Source organism: Lissotriton helveticus, chromosome 3_1 (assembly GCF_964261635.1).
Source record: "Lissotriton helveticus chromosome 3_1, aLisHel1.1, whole genome shotgun sequence".
Taxonomy (NCBI): domain Eukaryota; kingdom Metazoa; phylum Chordata; class Amphibia; order Caudata; family Salamandridae; genus Lissotriton; species Lissotriton helveticus.
The window spans coordinates 626,070,961-626,087,612 of NC_136061.1; the positions used below are offsets into that span (position 1 = coordinate 626,070,961).

Sequence of the window (16,652 nt, forward strand, 5' to 3'; positions counted from 1 at the left end):
ACCCTGGTGGGGAGGGAAGAGGCCTTGGCGGCGTAGCCAGGGCAAGGTAGTGTGGGCAATAGGCCAGACTAGTGGCAGAGCTTATAACTGGACTGAGGCAAGCAAGTGCCGTTAACTGTCTCACACAACCTCCACCTCCTCTCAAGTGCTGAACTTGTAAATCACAGTGGTCAGTCATAATTCAAGCTGTCAAAGCCATAAAACATTATTTCATTCTGAGTGTCACAAATCATTCTGACAGGGGCATACATCATAATTACGCGACAGGACATAAATCACCGCTGCCGCACATAAATCATTTCGACAGGATGATAAAACCTTGCTGCGTGACAGGTCATAACTCATCAACGGTTGATGTCCCAAGTAATCACTGCCACATATCAATCACGTCCTTTTCATTTGCTTGTCATAATTCTGCCACCTTTTGTTGTTGAGGTCATCATCCAAGCCGCTTTTTGGGGTCATAAAGGATGTTGGTCTCCTGTCGGTTCTTTCTCTGATCGTGAGGGGGTGGGCCTCTTACTGCTGTTCGGCTTCAACACACAACCTTGTCTGTATTTTGTGCCCTGCCAACCGGCGGGTCTGGGCTGCGAGTGCCGTGCTCCACTTACTCCACCGCTGGCCTACTTATCCTGCCGTAAAGCATCCCCGTGCCCCAGCTGAGGGTGTGGTGGTGTCCCCCCATAGGGGTGGTCATAACATTACTTGGTATTACCGGTCCCTCACTGGCCCGGTGTCTTTGCACCAACCTTGCATGCTTTTCTTTCCCTGACTGGGGGTGGGGCAGGATGCCCCTCCTCTCCTTGTTTGCCACTAAAGCACCTCAGATTGGTAATTTCCATGTCCTCGGCAGCTGTTATAGCGCCAGCCGGGGGCGGCCTCTGCCAAAAGCGCTAGCATTGTCCAGTTAAGGTATTGCAACTCTGCAGTTAAGCGTCAACACTGTCTCATTAAAAGTGTAATGGCAGATCTATCTCAATAAAACAACATCAGCATCTCTGATAGGTGAAAATAGTGTCCTATTACAAAAAAAAAATACTTGTTGACCAATGCTAGAACTGCCCTGTTAAAAAAACATTCACTTATGACGAATACTTGGACTTCTAATTCCAAAGAACAAAAGTCCTGCTATGTGGGAATTAATTGCTAGTAATACTACACCGAAAGAATGCCAACCTTGCTCGGATAAAACACGCAGGCATTTCCAAATTGAAAGACAATAGCCATGAAAAAATACAGGTGCAGCTACACTGGAAAAAAAACTTACTTTGTTATGATGAAATATATTAGTGCTTCTAGAACACTGGTCATTTTCTGTGATGCTAATGCTGCATTGAAAAGCAGCTGCCCCACGTTAATAGGAAGCGCTGGAACTGAAGAGTACCTGCCAAAATAATCTTTAAAATAGGAATGCAGATGAGCAGACCTCATTCCACAGGCTCTACAGAAGTGGACATCGCTGAAGCTGCCAGTATCCATCTCAACAGGAAGTGGCAACACTGGCTTACAGCCAATAGCATCTTTAAAAGAAGAACCCATACAAGAAAAAGTCATTCCTCAGTATCTATCTTCCCAGCATTTATCTCTACAAAAGTGACATTGCTTCTTGCACCCTCCCTACTTCAATCACCTCATTAGGGTGTTCCTGGATATGGGTGGATGCAGACAAGGGAATTACCTGGGCTTTTGAACACCTGGGCCTCGATCTGGGCCTGGGCAAATAATCCTTCTCCACTGCAACTAACAAAGTAAAGTCTCACCATAAGCCTCACTAAGCATCCCAAACAACCCATCCCCACAATTACACCCATACCTAGACAACACGAATACTCACACAGCACCTTCACAACACATAGACTCAATTACCTACACATTCCGCTAACCACAACTCACCCTCAAAGCACAAAACAATCACCAGCCCATGCTCATCAATGCATGCTCTGCAGTACTACGCTCGAGACATCCCCGCCCTCATCACCTATCACGACCTGGATGCACTCTTTATCACAGAAACATGGCTCACCTCTACACCACTGCACATTCTATACATCCTTACAATGGCGGCTCGCATAGGGCTGCTGCGGGGTGGGTGAGGGGCAGGGTGGGCAGGGTAGTAAACTCAGACATACAACGAAACGGAGGAAAGTAATAATTATGGTCCTTCGTTCCATCGTATGTCCAAGTTTACTAGCCCCCACCCTGCCCCTTCCCGGCCCACCACCCGCAACAAGCCCTATGCGAGCCGCCACTGCATCCTTATTCCCACAGGCTACAGCAGCACGATGTCAACGGCTGGATACTGAGTCAGTCGAGTCCCTTTCTTGAGTTCAAGAGTAAAGGGCAGTAGTCACAGTAGCACCCTAAGAATAACACATTTAAAAGGTATCAATTGCCTTTTTAGGAAGGAAAAAACACACAGAGGGAAAACAAATCTCCTTGCTAATCTTGTAACTCTTGATTGAAGATGAAGATTAATGCAGAAAGAATATCACAACGTCAAACTCCCCTTGAAATAAGGGAAGGGGAAAAAGCCAATCAAGAATATCCAGAAGTAGGTCCAGCAGACGTTCCAACTGTAAGAAGCAAAAATTAGGGCCAAAAATAGTGGCAAAGGGGCGAAGAGCATGATGGAAAGTAAGGAAATGAATGCATTCTGAAGCATCCATCTCTTGTAAGTGCCTCCTACTATGTGTTTCAAACAGGAACTGACATCATTTTGGATTGAGAACCCCCAAATGCGCTGAACAAACAACCATCTTCGAAAAAGTAGTTTATATGGATTAACCATGCTCCTTTCCTGAAATGTAGGGTGTCAGTTTTGCACATGTAGAATCACAAGTTTGACCTCCATTCCACAGTGCTGACCACAACAGTGATGCAGCGGGCCTTCTCGCCCAATGCTTTACACAATGTGTGGAACACCTCTCCTGTTGACTGCAAATGCAGAAAAGTCAATGCAGTGTAGGCAGTAAAGATACTTAACGATGGAGGTGAGCAAGGTATCCATCAGCATGATGCCTAACTGTGCGAGGAGCACATAATCTTCTCCTGAATGCATGCAATCTCAGCACCAATGTAAATACCAGCATGCGGACCGTGTTCAAAAGAATAGAGAAAGTATAACTGTAATTCATAAGGACCCTTGGTATGCACCATAAATACGCGACACACAACTCAATGAATGTCATTTCACACTCTCCATCTCTCAGTCTGCCACTTTCCACCTCATTGACAAGCCTCCTGGATGGAACATGGACTTCATATACAAATTCTTAGACCTCCTGCCACCTCATTCGTTTAACACAGCCACACCACAATCCATGGTGACTTCAAATGTTGAGTCAACTCATGCATGAAAAAAGGAAGTGACACCCTCATCGACACACTTATCATGGTACAAGCATGCCACCCAACCAACACAAAGCAAAGGTCAAAACTGGAATTAGTTTTCTCGACATCACCACATTTCCAGTGCAACTGGACTCACCAACCACCTTGCCATCCCAATTAACATGCTCAGTGTTCCACCAACACGTTGAGGTCAACCTAAAAGAAAACAATATATGCTTTGTAGACTTCTCCATTGATAACCTATAGCTCAAGCTGAACTCTTGCCATGCCACCTCCGTGTCTGATGTCAAACATTTTCTATATAACTCTACAAATAGTTTTTTAAATTGCTTTATGATAACAAAACCAGGTAATCGGTACAGTACACAAATGTCATGTTCTTTGCCGGAACCTTGAATGAGTTAGTTTCATCACAACATAACAGGACCACAATTCTGCTCCTCCCATCAACCCCCGGCAAAACAGGCTCTACACCACCATCGGCTTTCCTGCCTGAATTCATACCCCCCCTTACTTGGCCCCATTTCCGGGACCAGGGTTGGAATGGCAGTAGCAGGCACCGGGCGTTCTCCCGGTGGGCTGGAATGGTTGGTACTGGTTTTGGACCGGTGGGGGGCGTTTTTTGTACACAGGGTCGGTCAGGGTCAGCCCTCTGTCCCAAAAGCAGCAGTATTGTTTCGCACCAAGATGTCCCCTTGCCCCCACCGGCGGGTCTGACTTATTTGCCAAGGCAAGTTTGCTTACCCAGTCCGGCCCTGGCTTGGACGCTGGGGGCTCATGGACCGGTCAGGTCAATGAGCCCCATGTCTTGGTGCACTTGTGCGAGCATCTGCCAGATGTATAGACTGCCTCTACTGCACTCTCGTAGTAATCCATGCCCCTAAGCAGATTCTGTATTAGAGGGGGAGGCGCATATCTCCAATAATTGACTATATCCCTTTTGGCTAGTGTGCACCAGATCGCTACCAGTATTTGCTGTTCCCTGAGGCGTCCCATCCAGAGAAGATTTCTAATTATCCTATTTTGGGGGCTTGCTCGAACGGGAAACCCATCATGTCCACCAGAATGGGAAAGATTCTATCTGAGTGTAATCAGGCATTCCTAAACAGTGTGTGTCCAGTTCCCAACAGCCACTTCCCCACATGAGAAATTCTGAGGTCTGGGCTCTCCCCTTCAGCCATAATTTGTGAGGTGTAAAATATATACTATATACTGTAAAGGAATTTGAATTGGATTAGTCTAAGCGGATGCTGGGAGGTCTATCTTTCACTTTAGGGCATTTTTAAAATCGCACGTTTTATTGCCAATGTGCTTGATTTAATAAGCTTTTATTCTCTACTTGTGCTGTGACCTCTCCCCTCCCCCCCCTCGCTACCTGACCGCTCTCGGCCGAGCATTAACGCTGAGAGTTGGTCCCGGTCAGGCGAGTGATTGACGGTGGCCATATTGGGTGTGGGCTATTGCTGGGACGCGCTGTAGCTGCGCATAAAAGGGGCTTTTGGGAGCCCGGCGCTCGTCTAGGCAGAACGATCTTTTCCCCCTCCTGAGGCGGATGCCGGGCGGTCTATCTTTCACTTTAACGCATTTTTAAAATCGCGCGTTTTATTGCCAATGTGCTTGATTTAATAAGCTTTTATTCTCTACTTGTGCTGTGACCTCTCCCCTCCCCCCCCCCCTCGCTACCTGACCACTCTCGGCCGAGCATTGACGCTGAGAGTTGGTCCCGGTCAGGCGAGTGATTGACGGTGGCCATATTGGGTGTGGGCTATTGCTGGGACGCGCTGTAGCTGCGCATAAAAGGGGCTTTTGGGAGCCCGGCGCTCGTCTAGGCAGAACGATCTTTTCCCCCTCCTGAGGCGGATGCCGGGAGGTCTATCTTTCACTTTAGCGCATTTTTTAAATTGCGCGTTTTATTGCCAATGTGCTTGATTTAATAATCTTTTATTCTCTACTTGTGCTGTGACCTCTCCCCTCCCCCCCCTCGCTACCTGACCGCTCTCGGCCGAGCATTGACGCTGAGAGTTGGTCCCGGTCAGGCGAGTGATTGACGGCGGCCATATTGGGTGTGGGCTATTGCTGGGACGCGCTGTAGCTGCGCATAAAAGGGGCTTTTGGGAGCCCGGCGCTCGTCTAGGCAGAACGATCTTTTCCCCCTCCTGAGGCGGATGCCGGGAGGTCTATCTTTCACTTTAGCGCATTTTTAAAATTGCGCGTTTTATTGCCAATGTGCTTGATGTAATAATCTTTTATTCTCTACTTGTGCTGTGACCTCTCCCCTCCCCCCCTCGCTACCTGACCGCTCTCGGCCGAGCATTGACGCTGAGAGTTGGTCCCGGTCAGGCGAGTGATTGACGGTGGCCATATTGGGTGTGGGCTATTGCTAGGACGCGCTGTAGCTGCGCATAAAAGGGGACGGCTATGTCTCCGCGCAGCGGACGCGTACAGCGGACGCGCCGGACCTGTGCCGGAGTCAGCCAGAGTCCTGCCCGTCTGCGCCCGTCAGCGCAAAGGAGGCGCCCTGCGCCAGGGATACTGTGCCTGTTAAGCCCGACGGAGGTATTTATATGCGGGAGGAGCTACTCAGTATTCGACAATTGTCCCGGTATTGTGAGCATCCCTCTCTTAATCCGTTGTGTGGCCCTTTTCAGTGACCATGTGGTAATTTTTCTCTTACTCCCCCAACCCCTATTAGAGCTCTCCTTGCGCCCCCTCCCTCTGTACCCTCGCCCACTGAGCCTCCGGCTCCTCGAGATCTTAAAGTCTGGCACCTTAATGTTAGGTCGTTGGTAAAGCATCATTCCGAAATTCACGACCTTATTCTGGAAGAGGCCCCTGATATTTTCTTCACGACTGAAACCTGGCTCTATGATGAGGCCGTGGCTGAATTGAACTTAGCACTCCCTCCAGATTATTCCATTTACACTCATAATCGTAACTCTAGGGGTGGGGGTATTGCAGCGGTAGTTAAATCGTGCTATCCTTGTATCTGGAAGAAACTAACTATGGAGGGGTGCGAGAGTGCGCACTTTCGTATTACGGTAAATCACCATTTTACCCTTTCTGGGCTTCTGATTTATAGACCCCCTGGCAACGACATCGCTTTTAGAAAGGCTCTCCCAGAAACCGTGAGCTCTTTTGCGATGGGATCTGCTAATTTTAGTGTCTTTGGCGATCTTAACCTCCATTTTGACCTTTGTCATACCCCAGCTATTCGTAGCACACTCGCAGATCTAGAGGCGCTGCAGTTAAGTCAGGTGATTACCCACCCCACGCATGTGGGTGGCCACATTCTGGACCCTATATTTACTAATCTGACAGTGGCAAAGCCCTACCACCTACTCCGATAGCCTGGTCGGGCCATCTCTTGGTGGAACTGCGCCCTGCGATCAGAGACCACCCCTTTAATACCATAGACAGAGTCGTTCTTAAACGCCCATGGAAGAAATTAAAGCTTGAGGATTTCCATCGATTGCTCGGCGAACTTCCACTCTGCTCCTTTTAACGACGTTGAGTCTGGCTATGATCTGTTCTGTGATTGGGTTTCTCGGGCACTTGATTCCCTGATTCCTGCTAAATGGAGTAAATGTCGTGGCTTAGAACCCAGCCCATGGTATGATAACACCCTACTGCTCCTAAAAAAATCGTGCAAACAAGCGGAAGGAGACTGGCGAAAAACTTATGACGCAGGGAAAAAAATGCAGTACCATGCTAAAGTTAAAGTCTACTAAAGAGCCATATGGAATCTTGACCAAACATCTCCAGATTGCTAATATTCTGGATCCCTCTCAGAATGGATTTCAGGCAGGTCATAGCACCGAGACTGCTCTCCTTGCTATGACGGAACATCTGCGCTCTGTGCTTGACTCTGGTCAGACTGCGGCACTGGTGTTACTTGACCTCAGTGCCGCATTCGGCACGGTCTCACACGAGCTACTGCTACGACGTCTGGGAGAGGCGGGGGTCTGTGGTCTTGCACTTGAATGGCTCCGGTCATTTCTAACAGGCCGCTCATTTCGGGTCGCGACTACTCCATTTGAGTCTAAACCCTATTTCATCGAGCAGGGAGTACCGCAGGGGTCGGCACTTAGCCCCACATTATTCAATCTGTACGTTCAGCCGCTGGCTGCGGTCGCCAAGCAGTGGGGCCTGACTATGGTTTCGTATGCTGACGATACGCAGCTGGCGGTTGCACTCAGTGGGGACTCCGACTCTGAGGCCTCTTGGTTTAGGGAGGGTCTGACAGCAGTGGCTGGCTGGATGACGGCGAACTGCTTGCAGCTCATCGCTAAGAAAACTGAGGTTCTTGTGGTTGGTAAGCACAGCAACCTCTGGGGCGATCAGTGGTGGCCTCCAGAGCTGGGTCTAACCCCCATTCCGGTATCTGAGGTTAAAAATCTAGGTGTCTGGTTAGACCCTGACCTCAGTTTCTGTGGACACACCAAAAAAGTTGCTGCTACATGCTTTGGTATTCTGCGTGGGCTCAGACCAATCCTAAAATTCTTTGACGCCCTTACCAGGCAGTTGATAATCCAGGCCACCATACTCTCGCGGCTTGATTATGCGAGTTCGCTTCTGTTGGGGGCCAATCAGACGGAAGTTACCCGGATGCAGCGCGTGCAGAATGCGGCGGCCAGGGCCCTGGTGGGTCTTCCTAGATTCTGTTCTGCGAAGGAAACTATCCGGAAACTCCATTGGCTGCCCATGGCTCAAAGGATTGAGTTTAAGACCCTATGTCTTTCCTTCAAGATTCTTAAACTGTCTTCTCCCCAGATCCTAGAACACCTTCTTACTTCCTATGTCCCCTCTCGTTCTTTGAGGTCATTGGGTCAAAATTTGGCTACAGTTCCACGGTTCAAACGCTGCAGAGCGGGAGGGCGCTCCTTCCGCTTTCGTGCGGCCAAGCTCTGGAACTCTCTACCAGCTCACATCCGTGCCCTAGATGACCTGCTTATGTTCAGGAGAACTATTAAAACCTACCTTTTCCCTCCTGGACTTTAATGGACTGTTCCACTGCTACTTCTCTTCTTTTGTTATGTATGCTATGTTCTTTCTGCCAGTCAAAGCGCCGGGACGCCCCTTAGCTGGGGCAGCTGTGCGCTATACAAGTTATTATAACATAACATAACATGAGCCATGCTTGGATCTCCGATGGCTTGACTGTCATTTTGGCTTCCACCCAGTCGTCCTCATCAAGGGCCCGATGTAGGTAATTCTTATTTACCACTTCTTAAATACCGAATTTTACCGATTCGGTATTTAAGAAGTGGTAAATATGAAGGGGGGAGATGTAGGTATTTCCAGATGTGTAAATACCGAATCTTTAAGATTCGGTATTTACCGAATCTGGAAATACCGAATCGGTATTTCCTATTGATTCCTATGGGCTGTGAAGCCCATAGGAATCAATGGGCAATACTGATTCTGTAATTACAGAATCGGTAAATACCGATTTTAGCAAGGGTGCAGGGGGTGTCACTTTGACACCCTCTGGCACCCCAAAATTAGGCATGTGCGCCATGTGGCACACAGACATGCCCTAAGGGCATGTCTGTCTGTCACATGGCTAGGTGTGCATGCACACATGTGCATGCACACCTGAATTCGGTATTTTAACACCCAATTGGATTGGGTGTTAAAATACCGAATTTGTAGGACCTTTGAGACTCTGAAGAGTCCCACCTACATCTGAAATTTACTGAATCGGTAAAAATACCAATTCGGTATTTTACAGAATCGGTAAATTTACCGAATCGGTAAATTTACCGATTCTGTAAAATTGTGCTCCTACATGCCAAATCTGTAATACCGGTCGGTAACGGCCGAAAATACCGATTTTCGGCCGTTACCGACCGACCTACATCTGGCCCCTAGTTCTCCTAAGTGCAAGGCCTTTTTGATTCTCAGATTGGTCATATTTTTGGGCGTTTTGATCATCAGGGTCATGTACAGCCAGAATAGGCCTTTACAACTGATTTGCCCCCTTCATGATTATGAGTCCTATGGGATTATATTCGGGGAGCGGAATAGACTCTTTCTCTACTATTTCCAGGGTATGTCTCAATTGTAAATATTGAAAGAATAGTGATTGGTGTAGGGTCATATTCTGAGGACAATTGTTCAAACGATAGCATTTGTCTGTGTGCCCACACATACCCTAACTTGGAGATGCATATCTTGCTCCACTTACGAAACGAGCCAGGTCCTTTGCCACAAACGCATTTCCCTAATAATTCTTCTACTCCAAGCAAACTGTTTCAGGGCCCAGCACTCGACCGGGACAGTTGAAATTGAGAGTGTCCCAAGGGGAAAGTTTTGCGCCGTAGAGCCAGGACAGTGGGGCAGAGTTGTAAAACTCTGCCACCTCCAGTCTGATGGCCGGGTCTCATCTGTATCCAAATTTTCAGTCATAGTAGTCACTTGAGCTGCCCAATAGTACAGTTGTTTATCTACTGCGCCAAGTCACCGTCCAATAGCGATTGAATACACTTCGCGTGCGCCACCCTCAGAGGGAAGTTGTCCCAGACACATCCATTCATTTCCAATTGCAGTTTGCAAAACCATTTGGGTGGTATCCTATATGGACAGTTTTGAAAGGTGTATAGCAGTTGGGGGGTGCTATTATTTTAAATAATGTGCCAAGTCCCAACAGATTCAGGGGGAGTAAACTCCAGCATGTCATATGGTTCCTAACTTTATTTTTTAGTGGCGCTATGTTTAATTCCCAGCAGGTCTTTCGATAGTTGTATCCCTAGGTAGGTGAACAGGCCCTGTTCCTGTTAAATGTCAGGGTGATGGTACGGGGCTCTTGTAGGTGAGGTAGTCAGGGGGATTAGGTGTGATTTTCTCCAGTTTACCCTCAGTCCCGATGCATCCTCCGCAGCACGTGTTTATCGGGGATCAAGATTTTCGGTAACTTCAAACATTTCTGAAGATCATGTGTACACCCAAGCTCCAACTTAAACACGCCAATGCAAGCTGAAACCTTCAATATCCTGGTACCCCAGAGACCTTGCCAACATCAAACCCTCCATCTGAAGACAAAAAAGAAAATGGAAATAGAACCCAGGAAGAATTCTGCTACTGACACGCAGGCAGCTCATCACATCAGACAAAGCCAAGAACCATATTCAAACCATTGATGGAAATGTCAACAGAAGCAGAAATCTTGTCAAGACAATCACGCTCTGCATCAACCCCACTGCCTGATGGTCCTATCTCACATTCCAAGGGTATGTGGAATACAGAAGATCTGACAACACTTTGACAAAACTAAACCTACTTCACCTCCAACATCCACACCTCACTCTGCATCCAAAAACAAATCATGCCGACGTCACCAACGACTGGCCACCTCACATCTTCCTTTCATTGGTAACATCATGTAACAGGATACTGGCGTGGATGTAATTTTGAATGTATGCACAGACAGCTCCCACATGACTACAATTCTGGTTTCAGATCATGCTGCAGCATGGAGACAACCACATTACAAATCATAGATAATGCTCTCTTGCCCACAGATAAATATGATCTCTGTCTCCTGATATTACTGGACCTCTCAATTGCCTTTAACACAGTTGTCCATCCTACCCCCATCTACACCATGCAGTCTCAAATGGGATTCACAGTACAGAACTATAATAAAATGTCTCATCTGCTTAGATATTAAACTCCTCAAAAACTGCTTGCATCTCATCCAGTACAAGTATAATCCCACCACAAGAGAATTCCTGATGTTTGCCAAGAACAAGCAACCGCTTGTTCAAATCTGACTGAAAGTCATGAACCTAGATGAATTTAAACAGCAACTTTCACCCAGTGCCACGTCACTGGGATTCATCCTAGACTCTGCCCTCACCCTCCAGGAGCACAGTCACTATCCAAGGACTGACACTTAGTCGAGGGCCTTTGGTTGTTAGTGGAATCGGAGGTCCAAATCAGGGCAGTCTTGGTCTGCTAGAGGTAAGGGAGACACCTACCAGTAGCCACAAGGTTGCCAACACTCAGTAGCACCAAAGCAGACAATGCCTTCCAGAGAATCCCCAGTTGGAGGAAAAAGCTCAAAGGGCAAAAAAACTCAAGGATGGCAGAGGAAATCAGGAACAAGAAGATGGAACCCAAGAAGCAGGCAGGGCACCCAGAAACAGAACTGAAGACATTGCCAGGAAACAACTGAAGGATAATGACAGTCAAACAAAAACCAGGAATAACTGGAAACAAGTTTGAAACGAAGAAGCTATCAACAGGACTAATGAAGCATTGTGCCACAAAGAAAAGGATTTCTGATCTCCTTTTATACCCCAAAAACCAAGAAATTACATTAGGAATGGATAGGGAAATAATTATTATATGGACGGCTGCCATATTGGATTGGGAAGGTGTATATCCCTCAAATCCTCAATTGTTTCAGATAATGGAGGTACTGAAGGGCTTCTTGTGAGCAACCCCCCAGGAGCAGAATGGAGATGCAGGTGATCCTATTGGTCGGCTGGTTGCCGCGAGATACATGGATGTGAGGAGCGCGGCAGCCCACCGATGCACCCTGCACTGCCCCTGCTGTCAGCAAGCCAAGCGCTTGACAGCCCTTGAATGACTCGGGGACCACGTCAGACGAGGCAAGTGTGCAACAGAGCACATCAGCAAGAAAAACAAGACAGCCTGCTACCAGCACTATATTAAAGAAAGTGAAGCTGTTCTTCTCACAAACCGACTTCAGAACTGCTGTTCCATCTATGGTACTCTTACATCTGGATAGTGGCATACCCACCATACAGCTTCTTAGACTCCACACACACTTTTAGAGCATCCTCCACGCCGCAGCAAACCTCATCAATGTTCTGATAAAATATGACCACTTCATCCTGACCCTGATGGAACTCCACTAACTTCCGCTTCAAAATCAGCTGTATCATCTACAAATACATTTCAACCTGCATCCACACTAATCTGGATGGGAAGACAATGAAACGAAGTGCAAAAAAGAAGAAAAGAAAGCAACATGCCTTCTCCATTTATGCACCAAAGATCTGGAATGACATCTCAATAACCATCAAGGTTGACCAAAATCTGCTCCATTTAGGACAGAGCTTAAGACATACCTCTGTAAAAAAAAACCACTGAATCACAATGCAGTAATACTTCAGGGTCACTCTTAGAAACCACCTCCCTCTAAACCCGCACACTAACAGTATCTTTGCCATTGACTCTGTACAGCGCACCGCAGCCTTACGGCTGGATTTATTCTTTATAAATACCACAAAGTTACAAACATAAACATAGGCAAACATAAATAATGCAGCAATGAAAGAACTCCAGTACTGCTCTAATAAGAAATACAGATACTGCACAACGGCCCTGCTTTGATAGAAGTACTTGAACTCTATTCTTTCTCTGATTAAAAGGAGCTGTCAAAGCTGCACTGAAAAAATAACTAGAAAGTTTATGATAGTTGGTGCTGGTACTGCTTCATTGAGAAACACCAGTCTTGTTCCACATGATAAGTGCTGGTACTGCTAGAACACTAGTCCTACTCTGGCAACAACCGCTACTGCTACACGGAAACACCAGGTCTGCTATGATAAGAGTTACTCATACGGCCAAAATACTAGCCCTGTTATTAGAAGTGCTTCTTCGGCTACATTAAAAAGCACTGGTTCAGCTAACATAGGTACTGCTGTTTCTATCACAACTTGTTTTGCACGGCATCCCACCTAAGGTATACGTTAGGCCAGGTACCTTTTATACTGCATTCCATACTCACCCTCTACTCTTGCTGTAGACTATCGCCTTTGGCTCTTAAAAAGCCTTATAATGGTCTGCGCAATATGGTTGTGTTCGTCTAACATGTTCCGTTCTTCCCTTTCTCCCAGCAGTTTGGTGCAGGTTTAAGGCAGTATAAGCGCTATATAAATAATTTATTGTTAAGCAAGGGTACTATATTTAGTAGGATTAGGGTCAGAAAAGCTAGATTTTAGTAATAAAAGAAGAAAAAGGTTTTTATTGGAAGTTAATCCGTCTCCTTCCCAGTTGAAGAAAATCCCAAGGACAATGTAAGTGCAAATAATGATAAGACTCTAAATAAAATAGAATTAGTAGAGCTTTGTCTTGCTCTTTTTCTTCTCTCTGTATATGTCATTGTCTTTTCTTCTTTCTTTAGTCAGAAATGGGATCCTTATTTTGTTCACAAGTTCTAGCAACATTACCCAGCTTAGTTTTTTCCCCAGTTAAGTTGCTCTGGGTTAACCAGAGCCTACTTTTTCCCCAACATTCGCCCCTGTTAGGTAATACTGGATTTCCATGTTTTTGTCTCCCTCTGGTTACCTTCTACCTTTTAATGCTGGCTCATTCTTTTTAGCCCCCTTCATCCCACCCTCTTGTTAGTAGTGTGATGCGCTTTAGCCGTTACCTCGTGAAGTTTCCCCTCAGGCCTCTCCCACCTCCATTGGCTTGCCCTAGTAAGACACCCCAATGCCCCACAGAACCACGTCCATATGTGAGTCACTGTGGGACCAGTACGTCTTCAGGCAGGTCCTCAGTCGCATCCTCCTCCTCATCTCAGAGTTGTAGTTCCTGGTTGGATATTTTTCCGCTGGTTCTGGTCAACAGGCCTTCTCAGGTTGCTGCAAAACTTCTGTCCCAGCAGTATGTTTGGCTGGTTCCTTCTTTCAGTCCTGATTCGCGAAGACAGCTTTTTATAGTATTTTCTTAATGTTTGTGTTTCCTTTCTTTCTTTATCGGTCACTTCCTCCTTGCAGCCTATCTTCTCTTTCTAACCCTTTGTTTACTTTTCTTTTTTGAGGAGTGCCCCTGTGACATAAGGATGAAAGGCGATAGACCACCTCCTCCCAATATCAGGTAAGTCATACCTATGAGCTAAGTCGCAGTCAAAAGTCTCCAGCATAAATCCCACATATCCTGACACAGCCCACTCAACAGTCTCCTCTCAAACACCTTTCACCATTCCTTTTATACATCTCCACCATTACCTACTCTGGGAGTACCTAATGAGGCCACACCTCAACTCAATATTCTTCCTACAAAGCTGTTCCTGCTATGTAGTGATCTACCTTTCCACTATGGTATCTTGTAAAGGGGTAGAAGCACTATATAAACGCAAATGTAATAAATACATGTGAAAACTTTCAACCATCTCCATACATGTAATCTATCTTTACCCTTCCTCTCTGCTCACAATTCCACAAGACCATCCCCAACCGTTCCTCAAGACACTCCTTTTACCTTCCATCTTCTGCATGCCTTCTGTTCATGAGTATAGCCTCCTCTGAGTCGACTGCCTGCCTTAATCCTTCTTATTGTAATTCTGAAATTGTCTGATACCACATAGATCACAACCTCTCCTCTTTAAAACCCAATCCCTATAAACTAACATCACCTAATCTCCACCAGCCTATCTCACCAAACCGTCTAATGAAATTGCCTAACCCCCGCTAATGTTCACAACTAACTGGTATTAATACAATATATTACAAAATAACTGGGGTAAATGCATAAGAATCTTTCTTAAGAGAACATGACCTAATCACAATAATCAACAATACCCACTAGATTAACCACTAAACTTGCATTCTGGGGTAGCATGCTACTCACTGTGAGGCACTTTAATGCCTTGTCAAGGGTAGTAAGCACTAAATAAATATAATTACGACTAAAATCCCTTAGACCATGAATGACTATCAATTATTACAGTCTACAATATTGCGAAGATTATGATTCAGGCAAATGGCATAGATCTACAAAACACTGCTTTCTTACTCAAAAGTCTCAAAGCAAGGACACTGAGGGAAAGGAAACTGAGGATGGAAACACTGTATTCTTCACATGTCTAATAACAGTTTAAGAAAAGGGGGTGGTGATGAACAGAGTGTATGAATTAAGCAGACCACTCTTACCCAGTCCAAAGATCAGGGCTTGATCCATCACCGTTATTTAGCTCACTGCCCCATCCCAGCTCAGAACCTGGCTATATGCAAATTAGTCTGTCCCTGGCCCAGTGCATCATGGGAACAGGGCAGACCAAACTACCAAGCCAATTCTTCACCAGAAAGGAGACAAGCTACCGGGGACCGGTTTCTGGCATTTCAGCCTCGTCGGCCCGGCTTGCTTGAATCCTGATGGAGCAGTGAGCAAGGGACTCACATCTGAGTATACCCTTCCACGCTTATGGTGGACAAAATGATTCAGAATAGGGGGTGGTGATGAACAGAGTGCCTGAATTAAGCAGACCACTCTTACCCAGTCCAAAGATCAGGGCTTGATCCATCACCGTTTTTTAGCTCACTGCACCATCCCAGCTCAGAACTTGGCTATATGCAAATTAGTCTGTTCCTGTCCCAGTGCATGATGGGAACAGGGCAAACCAAACTACCAAGCCAATTCTTATACTGGGAAGGAAACAAGCTTCCGGGGACCGGTTTCTGCCATTTCAGGCGTCGTCGGCCCGGCTTGCTTGAATCCTGATGGTGCAATGAGCAAGGGATTCACATCTGAGTATACCCTTCCACGCTTATGGTGGACAAAATGATTCAGAATAGGGGGTGGTGATGAACAGAGTGCCTGAATTAAGCAGACCACTCTTACCCAGTCCAAAGATCAGGGCTTGATCCATCACCGTTTTTTAGCTCACTGCACCATCCCAGCTCAGAACTTGGCTATATGCAAATTAGTCTGTTCCTGTCCCAGTGCATGATGGGAACAGGGCAAACCAAACTACCGAGCCAATTCTTATACTGGGAAGGAAACAAGCTTCCGGGGACCGGTTTCTGCCATTTCAGGCGTCGTCGGCCCGGCTTGCTTGAATCCTGATGGTGCAATGAGCAAGGGACTCACATCTGAGTATACCCTTCCACGCTTATGGTGGACAAAATGATTCAGAATAGGGGGTGGTGATGAACAGAGTGCCTGAATTAAGCAGACCACTCTTACCCAGTCCAAAGATCAGGGCTTGATCCATCACCGTTTTTTAGCTCACTGCACCATCCCAGCTCAGAACTTGGCTATATGCAAATTAGTCTGTTCCTGTCCCAGTGCATGATTGGAACAGGGCAAACCAAACTACCAAGCCAATTCTTATACTGGGAAGGAAACAAGCTTCCGGGGACCGGTTTCTGCCATTTCAGGCGTCGTCGGCCCGGCTTGCTTGAATCCTGATGGTGCAATGAGCAAGGGACTCACATCTGAGTATACCCTGCCACACCTATAGTGGCCAAAAACGATTCAGAAAAGGGGGTGGTGATGAACAGAGTGTCTGAATTAAGCAGACCACTCTTACCCAGTCCAAAGAT

The 16,652-nt window shown here is 46.5% G+C and overlaps 1 protein-coding gene across 1 annotated transcript in view; it reads right to left on the reverse strand.

The window, feature by feature from the left end:
* TKFC (triokinase and FMN cyclase) overlaps window positions 1-16,652 on the reverse strand; it is a 348,508-nt gene that overhangs the window by 198,378 nt on the left and 133,478 nt on the right. The gene's annotated exons all lie outside the window — the stretch shown is intronic.